Consider the following 23,836-nt stretch of genomic DNA (forward strand, 5'->3'; position numbering starts at 1 on the left):
GTACAAGGTAGAGTAGTTTTTAGTATATATACATAATATATATGTAGGGTGCTTATTCAGATATTTGTGTTTAAAACAATGCATGAATATGACTATCAGCTGAATTATCTCAATGTTTTTGCATGTTTGTCTAGTCTTTAAAACATTTTTCACATTCTCTTTAAAGTTGCAAAATAATCCTATTCCTCAAAGAACTTTGTTTTAATTTCTTTTAATAAAAATAGTTCATAAGTATTCATATTATGGTACAACAAAATTTAAATTCTTAAGTAGTATTATTTAATACTTAATTCTTAATAGGAGTTCTTAATAGAAATTCTTAAATAACAGTCATAATTACCAGGGTATCTTTATTTTGATTATGGATGGATAGGCTCCCGGGGATCTCTTAACTAAATATCTTCATCACTAAGCTTAGCCAGGAAGAGAGCCTAAAGCACTTGATATTTTTAGTGTCTGTCTGTCTCTATACTGATATATGTTGATTTCTATTTCTTCCTCTCCTCATCAGTCTTCTAGACTTGTCCTGTTGTTCAAGTTCTCCTCCCACTTCCCTGACCCTTCCTTTTTTATCTTCTTGCTGTCTTCTGTTTCTTCTTCTGCTCTTAGAAAATAGAGTGTGGAGATCACCTAGGACAAGCCTTTAGGAATTCTTACGTGTAATGACCCCTGGGCTCCCCTTGTGGCTCAGCTGGTGAAGAATCTGCCTGCAATGCAGGAGGCCTTGTGTTCCATCCCTGGATCAGGAAGATCACCTGCAGAAGGGAAAGGCTACACACTTCAGTGTCTGGCTCAGATCTTGAACTCCTTATTGCCAAATTCAGACTTAAATTGAGGAAAGTAGGAATTACCACTGGACCATTCAGGTATGACCTAAATCAGATCCCTTATGATTGTACAGTTGAAGTGAGAAATCGATTTAAGGGACTAGATCTGATAGAGTGCCTGAAGAACTATGAATAGAGGTTCGTGACATTGTACAGGAAACAGGGATCAAGACCATCCCCAAGAAAAAGAAATGCAAAAAAGCAAAATGGCTGTCTGAGGAGGCCTTACAAATAGCTGTAAAAAGAAGAGAAGGGAAAAGGAAAGATATACCCAACTGAATGCAGAGTTCCAAAGAATAGCAAGGAGAGAGAAGAAAGCCTTCCTCAGTGATCAATGCAAAGAAATAGAGGAAAACAATAGAATGGGAAAGACTAGAGATCTCTTCAAGAAAATTAGAGATACCAAGGGAACATTTCATGCAAAGATGGGCCCAATAAAGGACAGAAATGGTATGGACCTAACGAAGCAGAAGATATTAAGAAGAGGTGGCAAGAATACACAGAAGAACTGTACAAAAAAAGATCTTCATGACCCAGATAACCATGATGGTGTAATCACTCACCTAGAGCCAGATGTTCTTGAATGTGAAGTCAAGTGGGCCTTAGGAAGCATCACGACTAACAAAGCTAGTGGAGGTGATGGAATTCCAGTTGAGCTATTTCAAATCCTAAAAGATGATGCTGTGAGAGTGCCGCACTCAATATGCCAGCAAATTTGGAAAACTCAGCAGTGGCCACAGGACTGGAAAAGGTCAGTTTTCATTCCAATCCCAAAGAAAGGCAATGCCAAAGAATGTTCAAACTACCACACCGTTGCATTCATCTCACACGCTAGTAATGCTCAAAATTCTCCAAGCCAGGCTTCAGTAATACATGAACCATGAACTTCCACATGTTCAAGCTGGATTTAGAAAACGCAGAGGAACCAGAGATCAAATTACCAACATCCACTGGATCATCAAAAAGGAAAGAGAGTTCCAGAAAAACATCTATTTCTGCTTTATTGACTATGCCAAAGCCTTTGACTGTGTGGATCACAACAAACTCTGGAAAATTCTGAAAGAGATGGGAATACCAGACCACCTGACTTGCCTCTTGAGAAATCTGTATGCAGGTCAGGAAGCAACAGTTAGAACTGGGCATGGAACAACAGACTGGTTCCAAATAGGAAAAGAAGTCTGTCAAGGCTGTATATTGTCACCCTACTTACTTAATTTATATGCAGAGTACATCATGAGAAATGCTGGGCTGGAGGAAGCACAAGCTGGAATCAAGATTGCTGGGAGAAATATCAACAACCTCAGATATGCAGATGACACGACCCTTATGGCACAAAGTAAAGAATTCAAGAGCCTCTTGATAAAAGTGTAAGAGGACTTTTATCTTTTGAAAACTTTTATCTTATGAAAAAGTTGGCTTAAAGCTCAACATTCAGGAAACTAAGATCATGGCATCCGGTCCATCACTTCATGGCAAATAATGGGGAAACTGTGTAAACAGTGGCTGACTTTATTTTTTGGGCTCCAAAATCACTGCAGATGGCGACTGCAGCCATGAAATTAAAAGACACTTGCTCTTTGGAAGAAAAGTTGCAACCAACCTAGACAGCATATTAAAAAGCAGAGACGTTGTTTTGCCAACAAAGGTCCATCTAATCAAAGCTATGGTTTTTCCAGTAGTCATGTATGGATGTGAGAGTTGGACTGTAAAGAAAACTGAGCACTGAAGAGTTGATGGTTTTTAATTATGGTGTTGCAGAAGACTGTTGAGAGTCCCTTGGACTGCAAGGAGATCCAACCATTCCATCCTAAAGGGGGTCAGTCCTGAGTCTTCATTGGAAGGACTGATGTTGAAGCTGAAACTCCAGTACTTTGGTCACCAGGCCACCTGACTCATTTGAAAAGACCCTGATGCTGGGAAAGATTGAAGGCAGGAGGAGAAGGGGATGACAGGATGAAATGGTTGGATGGCATCACCAACTCAATGGACATTAGTTTAGGTAAACTCCGGTAGTTGGTGATGGGTAGGAAGGCCTGGCGTGATGCAGCCCATGGGGTCGTAAAGAGTTGGACATGACTGAGCAATTGAACTGAACGACTACTGGATAAGAATGAACCTGCAAAGGAGACAGACAAGAAGTAGGAGAAAACCAGAAAAATGTAGTATCATGGATGTAAAAGAAAGAAAGTGTTAACAAAACAAAACCACCAGCAGTGGTTCATAGTGGCAAGCTCCTGCAAGGGCTAGTAAGAGAGGCCAAGAGGATTTTAGGGTTAGAAACATGGAGGTCTTGCAAAAGTATGTTTTGGTAGAGAGGTAAAAGGGAAAACCATGTTAGGGTGAATAAGAGATAAAGAGACATAGATGGAAAATTTACCAACTTTGTAAAAAGAAAAAAGCTTACTTCTGGGTGAGGGAGGAAAGGGATAAGGCAATACCCAGGAAGAAAAAAGGAATTGAGGAATATTCTTTTTGCAATTCGGAAAGACTTAAGCATGTTTGTTTGTTGTTTATACAATATTTAAAGGTTACTCTCCATTTTACAGTTATTACAAAATACTGAGTATAGTTTCTGTGTTGTGCAATACTGTCTTACATGCAGTAGTTTGTATCTCCTCCCCCTTATCCTTATATTGACTACCCCCCCCGACACAAACACATATATACTGGTAACCCTAGTTTGTTCTTTGTATCTGTGAACGTGCTTCCTTTTTGTTTTCTGCACTAGTTTACTGTATTTTTTTTAAGATTCCACATATGTAAGTGACATCATGCAGTACTTGTCTTTCTCTGACTTACTTCACTTAGCCTAACGCCTTCCAAGTCCATCCATGGTGATGCAGATGACAGAATTTTGGTTTTTTATGACTGAGTAGTTTTCCTGTGTGTGTGTGTATACACACATACCACATCGTCTTTATCCAGTTATCTGTTGATGGACACTTAGGTTGCTTGTGTATCTTGGCAATTATAAATAATGCTGCTGTGAACACTGGAGTGCATATATCTTTTTTGAATTAGCATTTTTGCTCTTTTCAGATACATACTAGGAATGGAATTGCTGGGTCATATTGTAGATCTATTTTGGGATCCATTCAAGTGAGCTACTGAACATACAAAAGAAGAGATGTGTGTCTGTGTGAGGCCTCTGAGAAGGCAGAGCAGGATTGATCCAAGGCATAGATAGAGACATTGGTGACTGGATAGGAGAAGAAACATTTTCTTTATTGTAAACAGGAGAGAAGGCAAGAAAAGTCGTAAATATAGAAGGTTTCTCTGTGTGTCCTCAAAGTGGATGGTGTTTCCCAGTAAAATGTATTATGATTACAGATCATGTTTGCTGCTAAAGATCAAAATTATAGTGATACTGAAACCAGTTCTGATGTGATGTAGCCACAGAGTGTAGTCTGTACCTGAGCTCATGGCTCTTGTGAGGAAAAAAATTCCTTTATTGAGTTGAGCAGATAATGGAGACCAATTGAGGCTTGCAGCAAGGAAGTTTTTTGAAAAGGAGCAGAGACTTCTGACAGAGATATCAGAAGAAGGTAGAGAGAGTACCCACTTTGTTAATTTGAGCAGAACATTATATACTTTTCAGTTGGCTGCTAAGAATAGATAAAAAGAATACCTCTAGGTTGTAAAAGTTCCACCAGACCCTTTCCCAAGGCATACATCCTGAGATAACTTCAGTATAAAAGATTAGCCTGTTACAACTAGTCATAGGAAACTTCTCTTACAAATATAGGAAAACAACATAATGTGAATTACGGAATCTACTGTGATTTTACACCTTTCAAAGATATTATATAAGAAAAAAAGACAACATCTCTCTGAATAACAGATCTAAAGAAATGGAGATAGCATTGTACCTTAGTCTTAAAGTAGAGATATAATGAAACCTATTTCTACAAGTAAAACAGAATGTTACGTAAAAATAACATAAACCAGAATTACAAAATTTAAAAATGAGATGACTGTGCTACAGAAGTCATGAAAAGAAAAACTGAGAGCTAAAGAATAAAATTATAAGTATTTCAGAAATTAAAACGGAAAGTTCTTGAATAGACACTCTTGTCCTCGTGCTCAGTCCCACAGTTGAGTCTGACTCTTTGTGAACACATGGACTATAGCGCACCAGGCTCCTCTGTCCATGGAATTCTCCAGGTGAGAATACTGGAGTGGGTTGCCATTTCCTCCCCAGGGGATCTTCCCTACCCAGGTATCAAACCCACATCCCCTGCATGGGCAAGAGAATTCTGTACCACTGAGTCACCTGGGAAGCCAAGACACTCTAGAAACTACCATAAAAGAAGTAAAGGGTAGAAAAGATGAAAACAAATCAAACAAGTAGAGAAAGAGATCAAAGAAATTCATAGAGAAAAAGACAAGATCTTCTATTCTCATACCCATAAATAAATGAGCATTTATAATAGTTGTTGTTCAGTCACTGAGTCATGTCCAGCTCTTTGCAACCCCATGGACCACAGCACACCAGGCTTCCCTGTACCTGAAGAGTACTAAAATAAAGGAACAGGAAAAAAAAAAATTACATTCCAAGAAAATGTCGTTCAAAGTATGATAAGCATCTATATTGAAAGTGCATATCATGTACCTACAGCCACCACTGAAACATGTTCCAGGGTTTTAAAGAAAACATTTTGGACATCTATACAAAAAGACTACATCACTTATAATGCAAAGAATGTCAGATTATCACTGGACTCCAACATCAACATTAGAGTCCAGAAAATTATAAAGATTTTGAGATTTCCACAGGAAGAAAAGGTGAGAAAAACAATATCCAAGGTGACTCAGCATTAAAGAAATCTGCCTACCAATGTAGAGACTATATCCAACTGATTTTCAAGCATAAAGGCTACGTTTAAGAACTTAGCAAGTGTTGTCCTTATACCCCCTTACTAAGGATACCAGATTTTGCTGTGTTTTATTTCTCATGTTAGTTCAGTCCAGTCAATCACATCCGACTTTTTGCAACCCCATGGGCTGCAGCATGCCAGGCTTCTCTGTCCATCACCAACTCCTGGAGCTTGCTCAAACTCAGGCCCATTGAGTCGGTGATGCCATCCAACCATCTCATCCTCTGTTGTCCCCTTCTCCTCCTGCCTTCAATCTTTGCCAGCACCAGGGTCTTTTCCAAGGAGTCAGTTCTTCTGACTCCAAAGCACTGGAGTTTCAGCTTCAGCATCAGTCCTTCCAATGAACACCCAGGACTGATCTCCTTTAGGATGGACTAGTTGGATCTGCTTGCAGACCAAGGGACTCAAGAGTCTTCTTCAAAACCACAGTTCAAAACCATCAACTCTTCAGTGCTCATCTTTCTTTACAGTCCAACTCTGACATCCGTACTTGACTACTGGAAAAACCGTAGCTTTGACTAGACGGACCTTTATCAGCAAAGTAATATCTCTGCTTTTAAATATGCTGTCTAGGTTGATCATAGCTTTTCTTCCAAGGAGCAAGCGTCTTTTAATTTCATGGTTGCAGTCACCATCTGCAGTGATTTTGGGTCCCCAAGAAGTAAAGTCTCTCACCATGTACAGTTCTAACTGTTGCTTCTTGACCTGCATACAGATTTCTCAGGAGGCAGGTCAGGTAGTCTGGTATTCCCATCTCTTTAAGAATTTTCCAGTTTGTTGTGATCCACACAATCTAAGGCTTTGGCGTAGTCAGTAAAGCAGAAATAGATGTTTTTTTGGAATTCTTTTGCTTTTTCTGTGATCCAACAGATGTTGGCAATTTGCTCTCTGGTTCCTCTGCATTTTCTAAAACCAGCTTGAACATCTGGAAGTTCACGGTTCACTGTTGAAGCCTGGCTTGGAGAATTTTGAGCATTACTTTACTAGCGTGTGAGATGAGTGCAATGGTGCAGTAGTTTGAATATTCTTTGGCATTGCCTTCTTTGGGATTGGAGTGAAAACCTTTTCCAGTCCTGTGGCCACTGCTGAGTTTTCCAAATTTGCTGGCATATTGAGTGCGGCACTCTCACAGCATCATCTTTTAGGATTTGAAATAGCTCAACTGGAATTCCATCACCTCCACTAGCTTTGTTAGTCGTGATGCTTCCTAAGGCCCACTTGACTTCACATTCGAGAACGTCTGGCTCTAGGTGAGTGATTACACCATCATGGTTATCTGGGTCATGAAGATCTTTTTTGTACAGTTCTTCTGTGTATTCTTGCCACCTCTTCTGAATGTCTTCTGCTTCTGTTAGGTCCATACCATTTCTGTCCTTTATTGGGCCCATCTTTGCATGAAATGTTCCCTTGGTATCTCTAATTTTCTTGAAGAGATCTCTAGTCTTTCCCATTCTATTGTTTTCCTCTATTTCTTTGCGTTGATCACTGAGGAAGGCTTTCTTCTCACTCCTTGCTCTTCTTGGAACTCTGCATTCACATGGGTATATCTTTCCTTTTCTTTTTTGCCTGTAGCTTCTCTTCTCTTCTGATTATTATTCATTTTGGTCAAACAAGTTTAGTCTCTTGTTTAAGGTGGAGAATGCTTTTCTTCACCCAAAAGATTTTGGGTTTTGTCCCTTTTGTAATGAATACTTCCTATGAGTTTGGGGATCTATGAATATTCAGTTTCCCAAATCCTTGGATGGACATGCACTGCTAGCTCGTGCTTTTATCAGTTGTTAATGTCATGTTGCAAAATGGTGATTTTTTTTATATCATTCCATGCTTATTGGCTGATAATTTACTACAGTGACATTTTACTGCTTCAGTGACATTTCCCTTTTTCATTTATTTATCATTATTAGGGGCTTCTCTGATTTTTTTATTTAATATGTTGTAATCTATTTCTTTTTTTTAATTTTGATAATCAGATTGTTCCCATTTGGGTAGTACAGACCCTTTCAAGTCTACTTCTTGTTTGACACAGCCTTGTTGATTTTTGAACTTTACTTTCTTACAAAACAAAGAGTTTCTAGATTTGTCTTATACTTTTTCTATATCAGCCTAATTCTCCAAGGATCCTTGATTCGCTATTTTGATGAAGTCCAATTTATCTTATTTTCTTTTGTGCTATATCTAAGAAGTCTTTACTTACCACCAATGTTTTCTCCTTGAAGTTTCTTAATTTTATGTTTACGTTCAGGTCAATGATCTGTCTTCAGTCCATGTTGATATGTGGTATAAAGCATAGATCCAGATTCATCTTACATGTGGATGTTTTCACTTCCCCACCATTGCTGTTGAGAAGGCTGTTCTTTGTGCTGCTCTGCCCTTGTCAAGTGTCAGTGGTCCGTGTGTGTCTGGGCTTCTTTCTGGCCTCTCTGCTCTATTCCACTGATCTGTTTTTATGCCAGTACTATGCTGCTGAATCTGTATATTACTGTCAAAAGATCTTATTTCAAAAAACAACAGCAAAGATGTTCTGCAGGAAATTCTTATGTCTAACTGTAGAACTGAATTTAATATTAATAACAGGGAGAGGGGGTGACAAAATAGTATTCACTTGTTTGTTACATGCCCTGACAATGTAGACATAATACAATTATTCAATAACTTAAAGAATATAGTTCATGTAAATCTTTCCTGAGGAAGCTGTTAGAGAATACATTTCAAGCAACCAAGAAATGATTTTATAGGCTTATTGATTGCCTTACAGAAATTCACTAGGGCATCAAAGAATATTACTTTAAATAGATACTGGGGGATTCAGTGCAGAGATGATATGAGAGGCAAAAAGAGCTAATTTCTATATTACTTATACTAGGGAATCAATTGACAGTATTTATGAAAGGACTAAGGTTATATAAAGGTATTTATATAAAAAGGACCATTAGGACAAAAACCTAAACTGTTCCTTAGATACCAAAAGAAATATACTAAGTCACTTCAGTCGTGTCCAAATCTGCAACCCCATGGGCTATTGTCCGCCAGACTCCTCTGTCCATGGGGTTCTCCAGGCAAGAATACTGGAGTGGGTTGCGGTTTCCTTCTCCAGGGTATCTTCCCAACCCAGGGATCGAACCCATGTCTCTTATGTCTTCTGCATTGACAGCCAGGTTTTTTTTTTTTTGTTTGTTTTACCACTAGTGCCACCTGAGAGGCCTCGAAAGAAGTACGGAAGGGGCAAAAAAGAACAAAGGAAATAAACATAGTGAAATAATTTAGTCTGTCTCTCTGTGACAGAATTGAGACCATATCAGGCATATCATTACATGAGCTTAACTGGCTTCTTAAGAGAAACATATTTTGAAGTTAATTAACATAACAAAATCTACCCCTGTGCTGTATGCAAAAGATACAACGACAAATCGAAAGTTAAGAATAAGAGGTTAGACAAAGATATGCCAGACAAATCAAAGAAAACAGAGGTCACTATTTTGATGTTGCACAAAGTAGAACTCAGGCTAGAAATTCTTTGAAGAGGTAACATAAGATTACAAGCCGCAAGTCTTAATGAAAATGTATTATTGGACAGATTGATATTAATGACAATTTTGATGATTTTTTTAAAAGTTTCAGGAGAGTCAGTAAGAATTAGAGCATATTAATAAAAGAAGACTTAAAAATCTCAGTTGAAAATGGGTCAAGTGACCAGAAATTTTATTAGGTTATTTAAGACCTAAATAACACAACCAAAAGGTGGATCTCATGTCTGTATATTACATATGGGAGAATGCATCATCTTGAAAATGCATATGGAGCATTGATGAAAAAAATGATATTTTGTTGATATATAAACAAAACAATCCAAAAACGTCCCTGAAATAGATACCACATTTTTGGACTAAAAAGCAGTACAGAAAATTGAAAAAAACCCTTCTACCTGGAAACTAACAAACATACTGCCAAACAACTCTTGGCTTAAAATGAAAATTCAAATTAAATTGTTGAGTTTCCTGACATAACACATCAGAATCAAGCCTTTATAGTGGGGGTCGGTAAACTTTAAAAAAGAAAAAAAAAAAAAAAGGATAGTAAATATTTTAAAGTTTGTGGATCATATGTTGTCTTTTGCAACTTTCAGATTCTTCCATTGTAGTGTGGAAGTAGTCATAAGATGATATATAAATAATTTAATCTGGCTGTTCCAAGAAAACTATTTACAAAAACAGGTGACAGACTGGATATGGCTCATGAACATCTGGGTTATAGCCAAAGCTGTCATCAGTAGAAAATTCTTAGTGTAAAATGTTTACATCAGTGAAAATGACAAACAGTGAATATTCAAAAGGTAGAAAGACACCAAAAGAAAAGAATGCAGAAGGAAAGACTTAATAAAGAGTGGGTTTTAGGTAACAGAAAAGTAGAAGTAATACATGTAAGCATGACAATATGCTCATAATAGTAGAAATACAAATTAAAACTATAGTGAAACACCATGTTTTCACTGAATACAATGGCAAAAAAAAAAAAAATATGTTATACATGAAGCTGGAGAAAGTAAGACACACTCAGCAGTGTTGCTGATGGGAATGTGAAAATGGTAGAACTTCTGTGGTGTGGAATTTGACAACACCTAGCAAAATGGGAAATGCATTCCCTCACTGACCCAGCAATATTCACTTTTAGGAACACATCCCAAAGGTAGGATTGCAGAAGTGTGAAATTAGGTATACTCAGGGCTGTTGCGGTAGTGCTTGCAATAGTGGAGAATTGGAGCGACCAGCAGCAGACTGGTGTCATACCCTATCATTGTGCAGATGGAGAAAAGCAGCGCGGAAGATCTCCACGGTGTGCTGCGGAGCGAATTCCAGGGTGTATTGCTGAGTGGATTCCAGGGTGTATTGCTGAGTGGAAAGTGGCAAGATGCTGAAGAATGTGTCATGCTGACGTCCGAGAAGTAGAGTGAGATGTGTTAGTGTGTGTTTCTTACCTCTGTCCACTGAGGTAGCCTAAAAGCTGTATCTCAGTAACAATGAGAAATAAGCAAGAGAGAGACTAAGGCTCCACACTCCTGATGCAGGGGCCCAGGTTCTATCCCTGGTCAGGGAATTAGATCCCACATGCTCCAAGCTGTGTGCCGTAACTAACGCACACATTTTTTTTTTTTTTTAATAAATAAATAATGTTTTAAAAAAGAAGTAGGGGGAAGAAGAGAAATAAGTGAGAAGAAAAAAGAGAAAATAGATGCTTATATTTTTAAAAGAAATAATAAAAAACTAAAAATGGCTACTGATGGAGGCAAGAGGAAATAGGGAAGGGATAGGGATGAAACCAGACCCATGTCAGTGTAACTTATATATATTGCAGTATTGATTTTTGAAACAATATAAATGTGTTATATAACAAAAGATAAAGTATTAGCAACCCCCCCCAAAAAAAATTCCCACCCCTGAACAAATGAATATAATCAACCAAGTGTCTTAATCTGGTTGATAATAATAGTAAAGGATTTTTTCAACTGATTTTAAATCACAACATTAACAGTATTGTTATATCCTAAACAGAACAATAAATTTTATATTTCATTCTGTGGCTTATTTTTAGTTATTATTCTGGCATGGATACTTTGAAACTCCCTGTTTCATCAGCATAAAGCAAATAGATAATTATGTTAATGGAATCAGGCCAAGGAATTTCCAGGATTATAGTGAAGCATAGTCCAGGATGGTTGCTTGCAGCAGCAGACTTGAGGGAAGATTGTGTATGTTTATGTATGTATGTGTGTTCAGTTGCTCAGTCATGTCCAACTCTTTGTAACCCTACGAACCGTAGCCTGCCAAGCTCCTCTGTCCATGGGATTCTCCAGGCAAGAATACTGAAGTGGGTTGCCATTTCCTCCTCCAGGGGATCTTCCCAACCCAGGAATCGAGTCTCCTGCATCGCAGGTGGATTCTTTTCCACTGAGCCCAGGGAGCAGCTGGAGAAAGACTTCAGAGAAGGATACATCTGAGTAAAAAAAAGTGAAATTCATAGACCACTTGATATACTTGAACATATGGAAAGGGATTTGTTGGAAAGTTCGGGGCTGATTTAATGACGAATACCTAAAAACTAAGCAAATTATAAAATGTAGAAACTGTTAATTACATCCAGCAAAACTGAGAAATATAAATGTAATATGTTCTGTGATTCAGTTGTGAATATTAGTAAATGCTCGTATTTTGATTTAATGGAAAACTAATAGAAATGTTAGGGTGATAAAGAGGGAAAGAGTTTTGGGAGTTTATCCATCATCTTTCATTGTGCACTTGGGCAAGGGGCCTCCTGTTTTTTGTAATAACCCTGTACAACTTAAAAATACTTGGTGTCATGTATTAGCAGAATTAAAAGAACTGGAAAGCATGATGATTAATAGGTCATGGCAAATTAAATTGTTTTAAAAGTAGAAAAAGTCTCTTAAAAATCATACCTATGACACTTTAGTTAGTAAAAGTCAACTTGTTTAAATATTTAACTTGATTGTGAAATAATCCATTACTTTGTGTTCTCTTTTCCTGTATATTCAGTATACATTTAAAAAGTACTAAGCTAAAAGTCAAAGCTTCTTCCTTGACTTTGTCAACTTTCTTTTCATATCTATCAGAAATCTGTTCCCTTTTTTTTAAATCCTCTTAGATCAGGTTTTCTCTTTCTTAGGATTGTTTCAGCTATTTCCTAACTGTTCTTACTTTTTCAGTTTTGTTGAATAGGTGCCCCCCCCCCCCAAATTAGGACATTTAAACTTTTTAAAATTGTGATGAAAACACACATGCAATAACCAGTCTAAGTGAACACTCATTTAACTACCACCTAGATCAAGAAATGAACATTGCCAGTACCCCAGAAGTTGCCTGGGTCTCCCTTTCCCATTATCCCTTCCCATCTCGTAGATAGTCACTTTCCTCATTTCAGTTCAGTTCAGTTCAGTCGCTCAGTTGTGTCCAACTCTTTGCGACCCCGTGAACCACAGCATGCCAGATCTCCCTGTCCATCACAAACTCCTGGAGTTCACCCAAACCCACGTCCTTTGAGTCGGTGATGCCATCCAACCATCTCATCCTCTGTCATCCCTTTCTCCTCCTGCCCTCGATCTTTCCCAGCATCAGGGTCTTTTCCAATGAATCATCTCTTCACATCAGTATTGGGAGTTTCAGCTTCAACATCAGTCCTTCCAGTGAACACCCACGACTGATCTCCTTTAGGAAGGACTGGTTGGATCTCCTTGCAGTCCAAGGGACTCTCAAGTCTTCTACAACACCACAGTTCAAAAACATCAATTCTTTGGTACTTAGCTTTCTTTATAATTCAACTCTCACATCTATATATGACCACTGGAAAAACTATAGCCTTGACCAGACGGACCTTTGTTGACAAAGTAATGTCTCTGCTCTTTAATATGCTGTCTAGGTTGGTCATAACCTTCCTTCCAAGGAGTAAGCACGTCTTTTAATTTCATGACTGCAATCACCATCTGCAGTGATTTGGGAGCCCAGAAAAATAAAGTCAGCCACTGTTTCCACTGTTTCCCCATCTATGGTAAATATAGTTTGGTCTGTTTGGGGACTTTGTGTAAAAGGAACAGCATTGGTATATTTCATTTCTTGCTATTTTCATTAAGCATTAAAGAGGTCATACATGTTACTGCATATAAGCTATAGTTCATTCATTTTTGATACTGTTTAATAACATACTGTACAAATATACCACAGTTTTTCTGTTGTTACTGGGCATTTGAAATGTTGCTCATTTTGGACAGCTATTATTTGTTTCAACTGTTAACATTCTCATTAATGTATCTTGCTGTTCATGTACAGCAGTCTCAAGTTTTGTTTGTGTGTATGTTTTACTGAAAAGTAGAATTCTGGGTCATGGGGTATGCAAAAATTAGATTTAACTTGTACCAGCTCTTTTTTTTTTTTTTTTTTTTTTTTTTTTTTAACCAGCTCTCATACACCCACCAGCAACTAGCCTATGTTCCTGTTGGCTAAGATGTGGCTGCTCACCAGCATTTGGTGTTATCCTTCCTTTTATTTTTCTGGCAATCTGATGGGTGTTTCTTATTAACTTTTTTTAAATCTGATACACATATTGACCATTTGAATTTCCGTTATTGTGAAGTGCTTATTCAAGTCTCTTTCCTATCTTTATATTGATTTGTTTTAATAGGAGTTCTTTAAAGTTCTAAATACCTTCTGCCATTGTTTCTTTTTTATAGGGTCTCTTAAACAAGACCTTTGTTTATTTATTTGCTTATTGACTAATGTATACCGTGCCATATATGAGTTGCAGGATCTTAGTTCTCTGCCCAGGGACTGAACCTGGGCCCTTGGCAGTGAAAGCATGGAGTCTAACCTCTGGACCACCAGGGAATTCCCAGCCAAACTTAATTTAATGAATCTTCCTTTAGTTTTAAGATCTTTCCATACCCCAAAGTGATAAAATTATTTTCCTGTTTTCTCTCAAAAGTTCTGTAGTTTTGCCCTTCACATTTATGTTTCTGGTCAAGTTGATTTGTATATATGACAAGAGGTTAGGGTCTAGTTTAACTTTTTCCTAACTGCCCCAGCACCATTGTTGAAAATACCATTCTTTTCCCAGCGCGCTGCCATCCTTATCAGTTATTAGCTTTCTGTATATGCATGAGTCTGTTTCTCAGTACTTGATCTGTTTCTCAGTACTTGATCTGTTTTTCAGCCAGTTCTGATCTTTCTGTCTACTTGTCACTCCCCCAACCAATGCCATACTTTCTGAAACACTATGTCTTTACAGCAGGTTTTAATAGCAGGTAAGAGGTCCTTGTGTAAACCTCCCCTCCCACTATTTATTGTTATTCTTAAGAAACATCCTTTGACTATCTTTAGCTCTTTGAATTAGCATATGAAATTTAGAACCCAGTTTCAAGTTCCACAAAAAGCTTGGTAGGATATTGATTGTGGAAAATTGTTTCAGTTTGGGGAGAATTTATATGTTGGTAATGTTTTCTAATCCGTAACTCTTATTACGTTTTTCTTAAGTAACTCATTAAATATTTATAATTGTTCCTGTAAGTATTATATATATATATATATTTCTTTTTGGTAACTTTTGAATCTTGCTAAATCTAGTAATTTCTCTATACCTTTGGCTTTTCTACATATACAGTCATATCATCTGTGAATAATCGTATACTCTGTGAATAACAACACTTTTATTTCATCACTTTCAATCCTTAAACCTTTGTTTTTCTTGCTTTACCATGCTGCCTAAAATCTCCAGTCCACTGTTGAATTAAAGTGGTGCCAGTGGTGCTTCTGTCTTGTTCCTGATCTCACAGAGAAAAGTTTTACATTTAAGGTTTGCTATTAAGATTTCATACATCTCTTTTATAAGATTATAGATATTAACTTACTAAACTAAACATCTAATATGTATTGTTTAATAGACAACTCCTATCCTATTGGTGAGGGAAAGACTCCCATCATAAGAATGACCCAACACACCACACCTAACACTAGACAAATGAGATGTTCAGTGGTGTATTAGTCACATATACTCACAACCTGTGGTGGAGGAGGACACCACGTGCCATGCAAGGCCACATAGGGACAGAGTCAGCCACCAGGTACTCTAGGAGGCAGGCTTTGTATGTACTGTTCTGAAAGTAGGATGTCCCCTGATTCCCTGACGTGTGTGAATAATTCTGTGAGCTGGCAAGGAACTGAAACCCACTGTTGAAGGATCAGCAGAAACTGTCTGTTCTCTTCGATTAAGAAGGAGTGGTTTGTTAGGGGATCTTATCAGTGGGAAGAGAATGCGGAAGGAAGCTTGCAGTTAAAGCTGTCTGTAAAGTGACTCAGTTGTGTCCAACTCTTTGTGACCCTGTGGACTGTAGCCTGCCAGGCTTCTCCATCGATGGGATTTTTCAGGCAAGAATACTGGAGTGGGTTGCCATTTTCTTCTCCACGGTATCTTCCAACCCAGAGAAAACACTTTTTTTTGCATCTGGTGAGAATAATTTTTTCTTTAATCTGTTATGTGATGAATTCAAAGATTTAATTTTCTAATAGTAGAATAGCTTGCATTCCCAGGCCAAAGTCTACTTGATGATGTTAAATTATCCTCCTGACACATTGCAGAATTTAGTTTGCTACTGTTAGGATTTTTGCTTCCATGTTTAGGAGATAGGTGGCCTATGATTTTTCTTTTTTATATTACTTGTATGAAATTTCCTTTAGAGTTATACACACTTCAGGATTCTCTAGGGATCAGTCCCTTCACTGAAACAATTTATTTAAAAAAAGCAAAAAAATTATTAGAATCAGCAATTTCAGACTCTGGACCTTGATCACACACTCAAAAGAACCAGAAGAGTGCTTGATAAAGGGAGAGGCTGCTGCAGAATGGTAAGAGGGCTCCAAAATTTGGAGGCTGTATGTCTTGATCAGTCTCATGTATCCTTTAGAACTAGAGGGCTGGACTCTGGCTTTGCTGAGATTTAGAGGTGCTACCTCTCTCCTTTTGGATTCAGGCATTTAAGGAAATTTTTGTCAGTTTACTGGCTGGTCACTAAATAGTATGGAAGAGACCACACTTCATAAGGAATTCATACATTGCAAAATGGTTTGGAAAAGTCACAAATGGACTGTTCCAGCAGTCAGTGAGGAAAACTTAGTAATCCCTGAGGAGTAGAAAAATTAGAGGGCTCTAGAGGAGATCCAACCAATCCATTCTAGGGGAGATCGGTCCTGGGTGTTCATTGGAAGGACTGATGCTGAAGCTGAAATTCCAATACTTTGGCCACCTCATGTGATAAGTTGACTCATTAGAAAAGACCCTGATGCTGGGAGGGATTGGGGGCAGGAGGAGAAGGGGACGACAGAGGATGAGATGGCTGGATGGCATCACCGACTCAATGGACATGAGTTTGAGTAAACTCCGGGAGTTGGTGATGGACAGGGAAGCCTGGCGTGCTGCGATTCATGGGGTCACAGTGAGTTGGACATGACGGAGCTACTGAACTAAACTGCCATTATTATGTTTCTTAACAAGATCTTTTTAACTTTATGTTGCTTGGCGTTTGTTGAGGTTCTTAGACATATAGATTCATGTCTTTCATCAGATTTAGGAAGTTTTTTTTTTTTTTTTTAAATATTATTTTATTAGTTGGAGGCCAATCACTTTACAACATTTCAGTGGGTTTTGTCATACATTGACATGAATCAGCCATATAGTTACACGTATTCCCCATCCCGATCCCCCCTCCCACCTCCCTCCCCACCCGACTCCTCAGGGTCCTCCCAGTGCACCAGGCCCGAGCACCTGACTCATGTATCCCACCTGGGCTGGTGGTCCGTTTCACCATAGATAATATACATGCTGTTCTTTCAAAACCTCCCACCCTCACGTTCTCCCCCAGAGTTCAAAAGTCTGTTCTGTACTTCTGTGTCTCTTTTTCTGTTTTGCATATAGGGTTATCGCCACCATCTATCTAAATTCCGTATATATGTGTTAGTATACTGTAATGATCTTTATCTTTCTGGCTTACTTCACTCTGTATAATGGGCTCCAGTTTCATCCATCTCATTAGAACTGATTCAAATGAATTCTTTTTAACGGCTGAGTAATATTCCATGGTGTATATGTACCACAGCTTCCTTATCCATTCATCTGCTGATGGGCATCTGGGTTGCTTCCATGTCCTGGCTATTGTAAACAGTGCTGCAATGAACATTGGGGTGCACGTGTCTCTTTCAGATCTGGATTCCTCAGTGTGTATGCCTAGAAGTGGTATTGCTGGGTCATATGGCAGTTCTATTTCCAGTTTTTTAAGAAATCTCCACACTGTTTTCCATAGTGGCTGTACTAGTTTGCATTCCCACCAACAGTGCAAGAGGGTTCCCTTTTCTCCACACCCTCTCCAGCATTTATTGCTTGTAGACTTTTGGATAGCAGCCATCCTGACTGGCGTGTAATGGTACCTCATTGTGGTTTTGATTTGCATTTCTCTGATGATGAGTGATGTTGAGCATCTTTTCATGTGTTTGTTAGCCATCTGTATGTCTTCTTTGGAGAAATGTCTGTTTAGTTCTTTGGCCCATTTTTTGATTGGGTCGTTTATTTTTCTGGAATTGAGCTTCAGGAGTTGCTTGTATATTTTTGAGATTAATCCTTTGTCTGTTTCCTCATTTGTTATTATTTTCTCCCAATCTGAGGGCTGTCTTTTCACCTTACTTATAGTTTCCTTTGTTGTGCAAAAGCTTTTAATTTTCATTAGGTCCCATTTGTTTATTTTTGCTTTTATTTCCAATATTCTGGGAGGTGGGTCATAGAAGATCTTGCTGTGATTTATGTCGGAGAGTGTTTTGCCTATGTTCTCCTCTAGGAGTTTTATAGTTTCTGGTCTTACATTCAGATCTTTAATCCATTTTGAGTTTATTTTTGTGTATGGTGTTAGAAAGTGTTCTAGTTTCATTCTTTTACAAGTGGTTGACCAGTTTTCCCAGCACCACTTGTTAAAGAGATTGTCTTTTTTCCATTGTATATCCTTGCCTCCTTTGTCAAAGATGAGGTGTCCATAGGTTCGTGGATTTATCTCTGGGCTTTCTATTCTATTCCATTGATCCATATTTCTGTCTTTGTGCCAGTACCATACTGTCTTGATGACTGTGGCTTTGTAGTAGAGTCTGAAGTCAGGCAGGTTGATTCCTCCAGTTCCATTCTTCTTTCTCAAGATTACTTTGGCTATTCGAGGTTTTTTGTATTTCCATACAAATTGTGAAATTATTTGTTCTAGTTCTGTGAAAAATACCGTTGGTAACTTGATAGGGATTGCATTGAATCTATAGATTGCTTTGGGTAGAATAGCCATTTTGATAATATTGATTCTTCCAATCCATGAGCACGGTATGTTTCTCCATCTGTTTGTGTCCTCTTTGATTTCTTTCATCAGTGTTTTATAGTTTTCTATGTATATGTCTTTTGTTTCTTTAGGTAGATATACTCCTAAGTATTTTATTCTTTTTGTTGCAATGGTGAATGGTATTGTTTCCTTAATTCCTCTTTCTGTTTTTTCATTGTTAGTGTATAGGAATGCAAGGGATTTCTGTGTGTTAATTTTATATCCTGCAACTTTACTATATTCATTGATTAGCTCTAGTAATTTTCTGGAAGAGTCTTTAGGGTTTTCTATATAGAGGATCATGTCATCTGCAAACAGCGAGAGTTTCACTTCTTCTTTTCCTATCTGGATTCCTTTTATGTCTTTTTCTGCTCTGATTGCTGTGGCCAAAACTTCCAACACTATGTTGAATAGTAGTGGTGAGAGTGGGCATCCTTGTCTTGTTCCTGATTTCAGAGGAAATGCTTTCAATTTTTCACCATTGAGGGTGATGCTTGCTGTGGGTTTGTCATATATAGCTTTTATTATGTTGAGGTATGTTCCTTCTATTCCTGCTTTCTGGAGAGTTTTAATCATAAATGAGTGTTGAATTTTGTCAAAGGCTTTCTCTGCATCTATTGAGATAATCATATGGTTTTTATCTTTCAATTTGTTAATGTGGTGTATTACGTTGATTGATTTGCGGATATTAAAGAATCCTTGCATTCCTGGGATAAAGCCCACTTGGTCATGGTGTATGATTTTTTTAATATGTTGTTGGATTCTGTTTGTTAGAATTTTGTTAAGGATTTTTGCATCTATGTTCATCAGTGATATTGGCCTGTAGTTTTCTTTTTTTGTGGCATCTTTGTCTGGTTTTGGAATTAGGGTGATGGTGGCCTCATAGAATGAGTTTGGAAGTTTACCTTCTTCTGCAATTTTCTGGAAGAGTTTGAGTAAGATAGGTGTTAGCTCTTCTCTAAATTTTTGGTAGAATTCAGCTGTGAAGCCATCTGGTCCTGGGCTTTTGTTTGCTGGAAGATTTCTGATTACAGTTTCGATTTCCTTGCTTGTGATGACTCTGTTAAGATCTTCTATTTCTTCCTGGTTCAGTTTTGGAAAGTTATACTTTTCTAAGAATTTGTCCATTTCATCCAAGTTGTCCATTTTATTGGCATAGAGCTGCTGGTAGTAGTCTCTTATGATCCTTTGGATTAAAAATATGGAACGCTTCACGAATTTGCGTGTCATCCTTGCGCAGGGGCCATGCTAATCTTCTCTGTATCGTTCCAAGATTTAGGAAGTTTTCAGTCATTATTTCTGTACATTTTTTCTCTGCCCTTTTCTCTCTCTCTTCCCCTCTGGAAGTGCCATGATGTTTACATTGGTATGTTTGATGGTACCTAACAGGTCCCTCAAATTTTGTTCACTTTATTCTTTTCTTCCTTTTTTAAAAAAAATTATTGGAGTATAGTTGATTTACGTTGTTGTGTTAGTTGCTGCTGTACAGAGGATTGAATCAGTTATACATATGCATATATCCACTCTTTTTTAGATTTTTTTCTTATGGATCATTAGAGCATTGAGTAGAGTTTCCTGTGCTCTTAGTAGGTTCTTATTAAATATCTATTTTATATATAGTACTATATATTTGTCAATCCCAATCTCCCAGTTTATCCCTCCCTCCCTCCCCTCCCACCCCCCGTAACCATAAGTTGGTTTTCTATATCTGTGACTCTATTTCTGTTTTGTAAATAAGTTCATTTGTACCATATTTTTTAGATTCCACATATAAGCAGCATCATATGATATGTTTTTCTACATCTGACTTACTTCACTCAATATGACAATGTCTAGGTCCATCCATGTGACTGCAAATGTCATTATTTCATTCATTCTTACAGCTGAGTAATATTCCATTGTGTATATATACCACATCTTTATCCATCCATGCATCTGTTGATGGACATGCAGGTTGCTTCCACATCTTGGCTATTGTAAATAGTGCTGCAGTGAGCATTTCTTCCTTCTTTTTTCATTGTTACTCCTGAGACTGGAAGATAATAGCCATATCTTCAGCTTTGCTGATGTTTGTTTCTTCTGCCTATTCAACTCTACCAATTTCTGTCAAATTCTTTTTTCATTGTTACTCCTGAGACTGGAAGATAATAGCCATATCTTCAGCTTTGCTGATGTTTGTTTCTTCTGCCTATTCAACTCTACCAATTTCTGTCAAATTCTTTTTTCCTATGAATGAACCCACATTTCCTGATTTCTTTGTAATATTTTGTTGAGAACTGGACATTTCGAGTATTGTGGTAACTCTGGAAATCAGGTTCTTCTCCTCCTCAGGGGTTGATTTTGTTGCTTGTTGAGGTCTTCAGGTATCTGTATAGCAACTTTTCCAAACTATTTATGCAAAGCCTTACTTGTATGTGTTATTGACCTGTTATCTCAGCCTGTGACCTGACCTCTCAGAGGTTTCTTAAATGTGTAGATTTAAAAGTGTGTATTCCTTTTTAAATGTTCTGATGTGTGCTGCCAGAGAAGCTGCTGCAGGGGAGCTGAATAAAGTCAAGCATCTCAGCTGACCATCAGGGAACCCCCATGTTAACTAAATCACATAACCCCGAAATCTTAGAGCACAAGATCCTTACTGCCCACCCATACCAGCCAGCCGCCCCAAGGATGTGGGCTGCTGTCCCTACTCTGCAGCAGAATTTAAGATATTTGGGCATGGTAGCTGGTTCATGCAAGCAGCTCTCCTACCTAAGCAGCCCCTTCCTTCATTAAAGTCTTCCTTGATTGCTGTAAATGTCTGAACCAGTTTCATAGTTCTGGGAAAGTTGATTTTGATCGTTTTTTCCAGCTTAATGCTTGTTTTGGTAGAGAACCCAATCCCTGATGGCTGCCTTTTTTTTTTTTTTTTTTTTTTTGATGACATTCTTTGCTGCTTTTTTGCTACTTTATTTTTTCCTTCTGTAAATCTTTATTGAGAAAAACAGGGCTTGTATTTGTGACCATGTCTGTGGCTGCTGTTGCTCTGAGAGTGCTTTATAGTGCTGGGTTTTACAGTGGGTTTAGTATTACAAACTCCAACGGGCAAGAGAGAAGAATTTTACAATGTAGGTAAAGTAGGTCCTTTTAAGATGCAGACGAAAACTGATGGTGTATTTATTTCATCTCTTAGGACTTTCCTGAGAGAGTTCAGTTTTTATCAGGTTCTATGTTGTATGCCTTTTTCTGTTGTGTGTGCATGCTCAGTTGTGTCCAACCCTTGTGACCCCATGAACTACAGCCCACCAGGCTCCTCTGTCCCTGGGATTTTGCCAGCAAGAATACTGGAAGGGTTCCCAGTTCCTTCTCCAGGGGATCTTCCAGACCCAGGGATTGAACCCATGTCTCCTGCAGCTCCTGCATTGGCAGGTAGATTCTTTACCACCTGGTAGTGACCTGAGTCGCTCTGTTTCTGTTGTAAGTAGATCCAGTTTTTTTTAAATTAAGAAAAAGCATATATAAAGCCTTAAAAATTGGCAACATATTTTTCCTGCTTTTAATACTAATTTTTTAAATTTATTTTTGCTACTTTGAAGTAACTCACAGATTTGGCATTTCATCCTTAAAATAGTTAACTAGCATCTCCAAAAAATAAGTAACCTTGATAACCCCAATATAATTTCCATGGACAACTCAAATAGCTATTATTCCCTTGTGTTCTTTCTAGTACAAGTCTGTCTTCACATTTACCCTCCAGAAGTGAGCTTTAAGCTGTTTGGGCTTTTTTTTTTTTTTTTTTTTTTAATTAATTTTTGGCTCTGCTGAGTCTTTGTTGCTGTGTGGACTTTCCCCTAGTTGCGACAAGTGGGGGCTACTCTGTAGTTGTGGTGCATGTGCTTCTCACTGTTGTGGCTTCTCTTGTTGAGCACAGGCTCAATAGTTCTGGCACATGGGCTTAGTTGTTCCATGGCCTGTGGGATCTTCCTGGATCAGGGATCAAACCCTTGTCTCCTGCATTGGCAGATGGATTCCTCACCACTGCACCACCCAGGAAGTTCGGCTTTACGATGTTTTTAAACCAGAAAGCAGTCAAAGATTAGCCATCATGTTTGGATGTCATACTTAAGTCTTTCTTAATCTAGAATAGTTCCCTCTCCTGTCTTTTATTTTCTCCTGTCTTTATTTTGTACATGTTGGAGAGAAGCAATCAGTTGGATTGTAAAATATTTTGCATTCTGGATTTGTGTGGTGTTCCCTCATAGGCTCTTCAGGTAATTCCCTTCAACTAGAAGTTTAACTCATTAAAATCAGGTTAAATTTTGTTAGGCAACAATACTCCATAGAAGATGATATACACTATGTATATAGTAGTTTGCTAATTTTCTTTTTTTTTCCAAAAAGAATTATTGCAAAAACAACTTTTATGGAGTGAAAAAGTTACTTAAAAGGATAAACCACAAACATGGTTTAATAAAAATGGTGACCTATAGGGAAGTGGAGCAGATGGAATGCAATGGATAGAGGGATCGGGGAGAAAGAGAAACTTGGTATACTTTCTAATATATTTTTTACTTTTGATGAGTAAATGTTTTACTTATTCAAAAATAATTTTATACTAAAAGTAAACTTTAAAAACAAAAAATATTATTTTTATGTAAAGAAACTAAAAGAGCTTGGAATAGAACTTGTGAGAGTGGACACCCTTACCTTCTTCCAAGTCACACCAGAAAACAGTATTTCAGTCTTTCACCATTAAATATGCTAGGTGCAGAATTTTAATACATGGTCATTATCAGGTTGAGGAAGATTCATTCTGTTTCTGGGTTGCTGAGAGGTTGTTTTTTTTATCTTGGGTGGGTATTGAATTTATCGAAGATATGGTTTTTCTCCTTAATTCTATTAATGTAGTGAATTGTTTTTATTGATTTGAATGCTTAACCAACTCTTTTTTTTTTTCTTTTTTTTTTATTAGTTGGAGGCTAATTAGTTCACAACATTGCAGTGGGTTTTGTCATACATTGACATGAATCAGCCATGGAGTTACATGTATTCCCCATCCCGATCCCCCCTCCCACCTCCCTCTCCACCCGATTCCTCTGGGTCTTCCCAGTGCACCACGCCCGAGCACTTGTCTCATGCATCCAACCTGGGCTGGTGATCTGTTTCACCATAGATAATATACATGCTGTTCTCTCGAAACATCCCACCCTCACCTTCTCCCACAGAGTCCCAAAGTCTGTTCTGTACATCTGTGTCTC

The 23,836-nt window shown here is 37.9% G+C and overlaps 1 protein-coding gene and 1 non-coding gene across 4 annotated transcripts in view; one reads left to right on the top strand and one right to left on the bottom strand.

The window, feature by feature from the left end:
• The window catches only part of TRIM24 (tripartite motif containing 24), a 118,358-nt gene that overhangs the window by 11,244 nt on the left and 83,278 nt on the right, over positions 1–23,836 (top strand). The gene's annotated exons all lie outside the window — the stretch shown is intronic.
• Positions 19,798–19,906, bottom strand: LOC136171253 (U6 spliceosomal RNA). The gene has a single exon (XR_010663803.1). It is a non-coding gene; the product is annotated as a U6 spliceosomal RNA (small nuclear RNA).

The sequence above is a fragment of the Muntiacus reevesi genome, chromosome 6 (assembly GCF_963930625.1).
Source record: "Muntiacus reevesi chromosome 6, mMunRee1.1, whole genome shotgun sequence".
NCBI classification, from domain to species: Eukaryota; Metazoa; Chordata; class Mammalia; order Artiodactyla; family Cervidae; genus Muntiacus; species Muntiacus reevesi.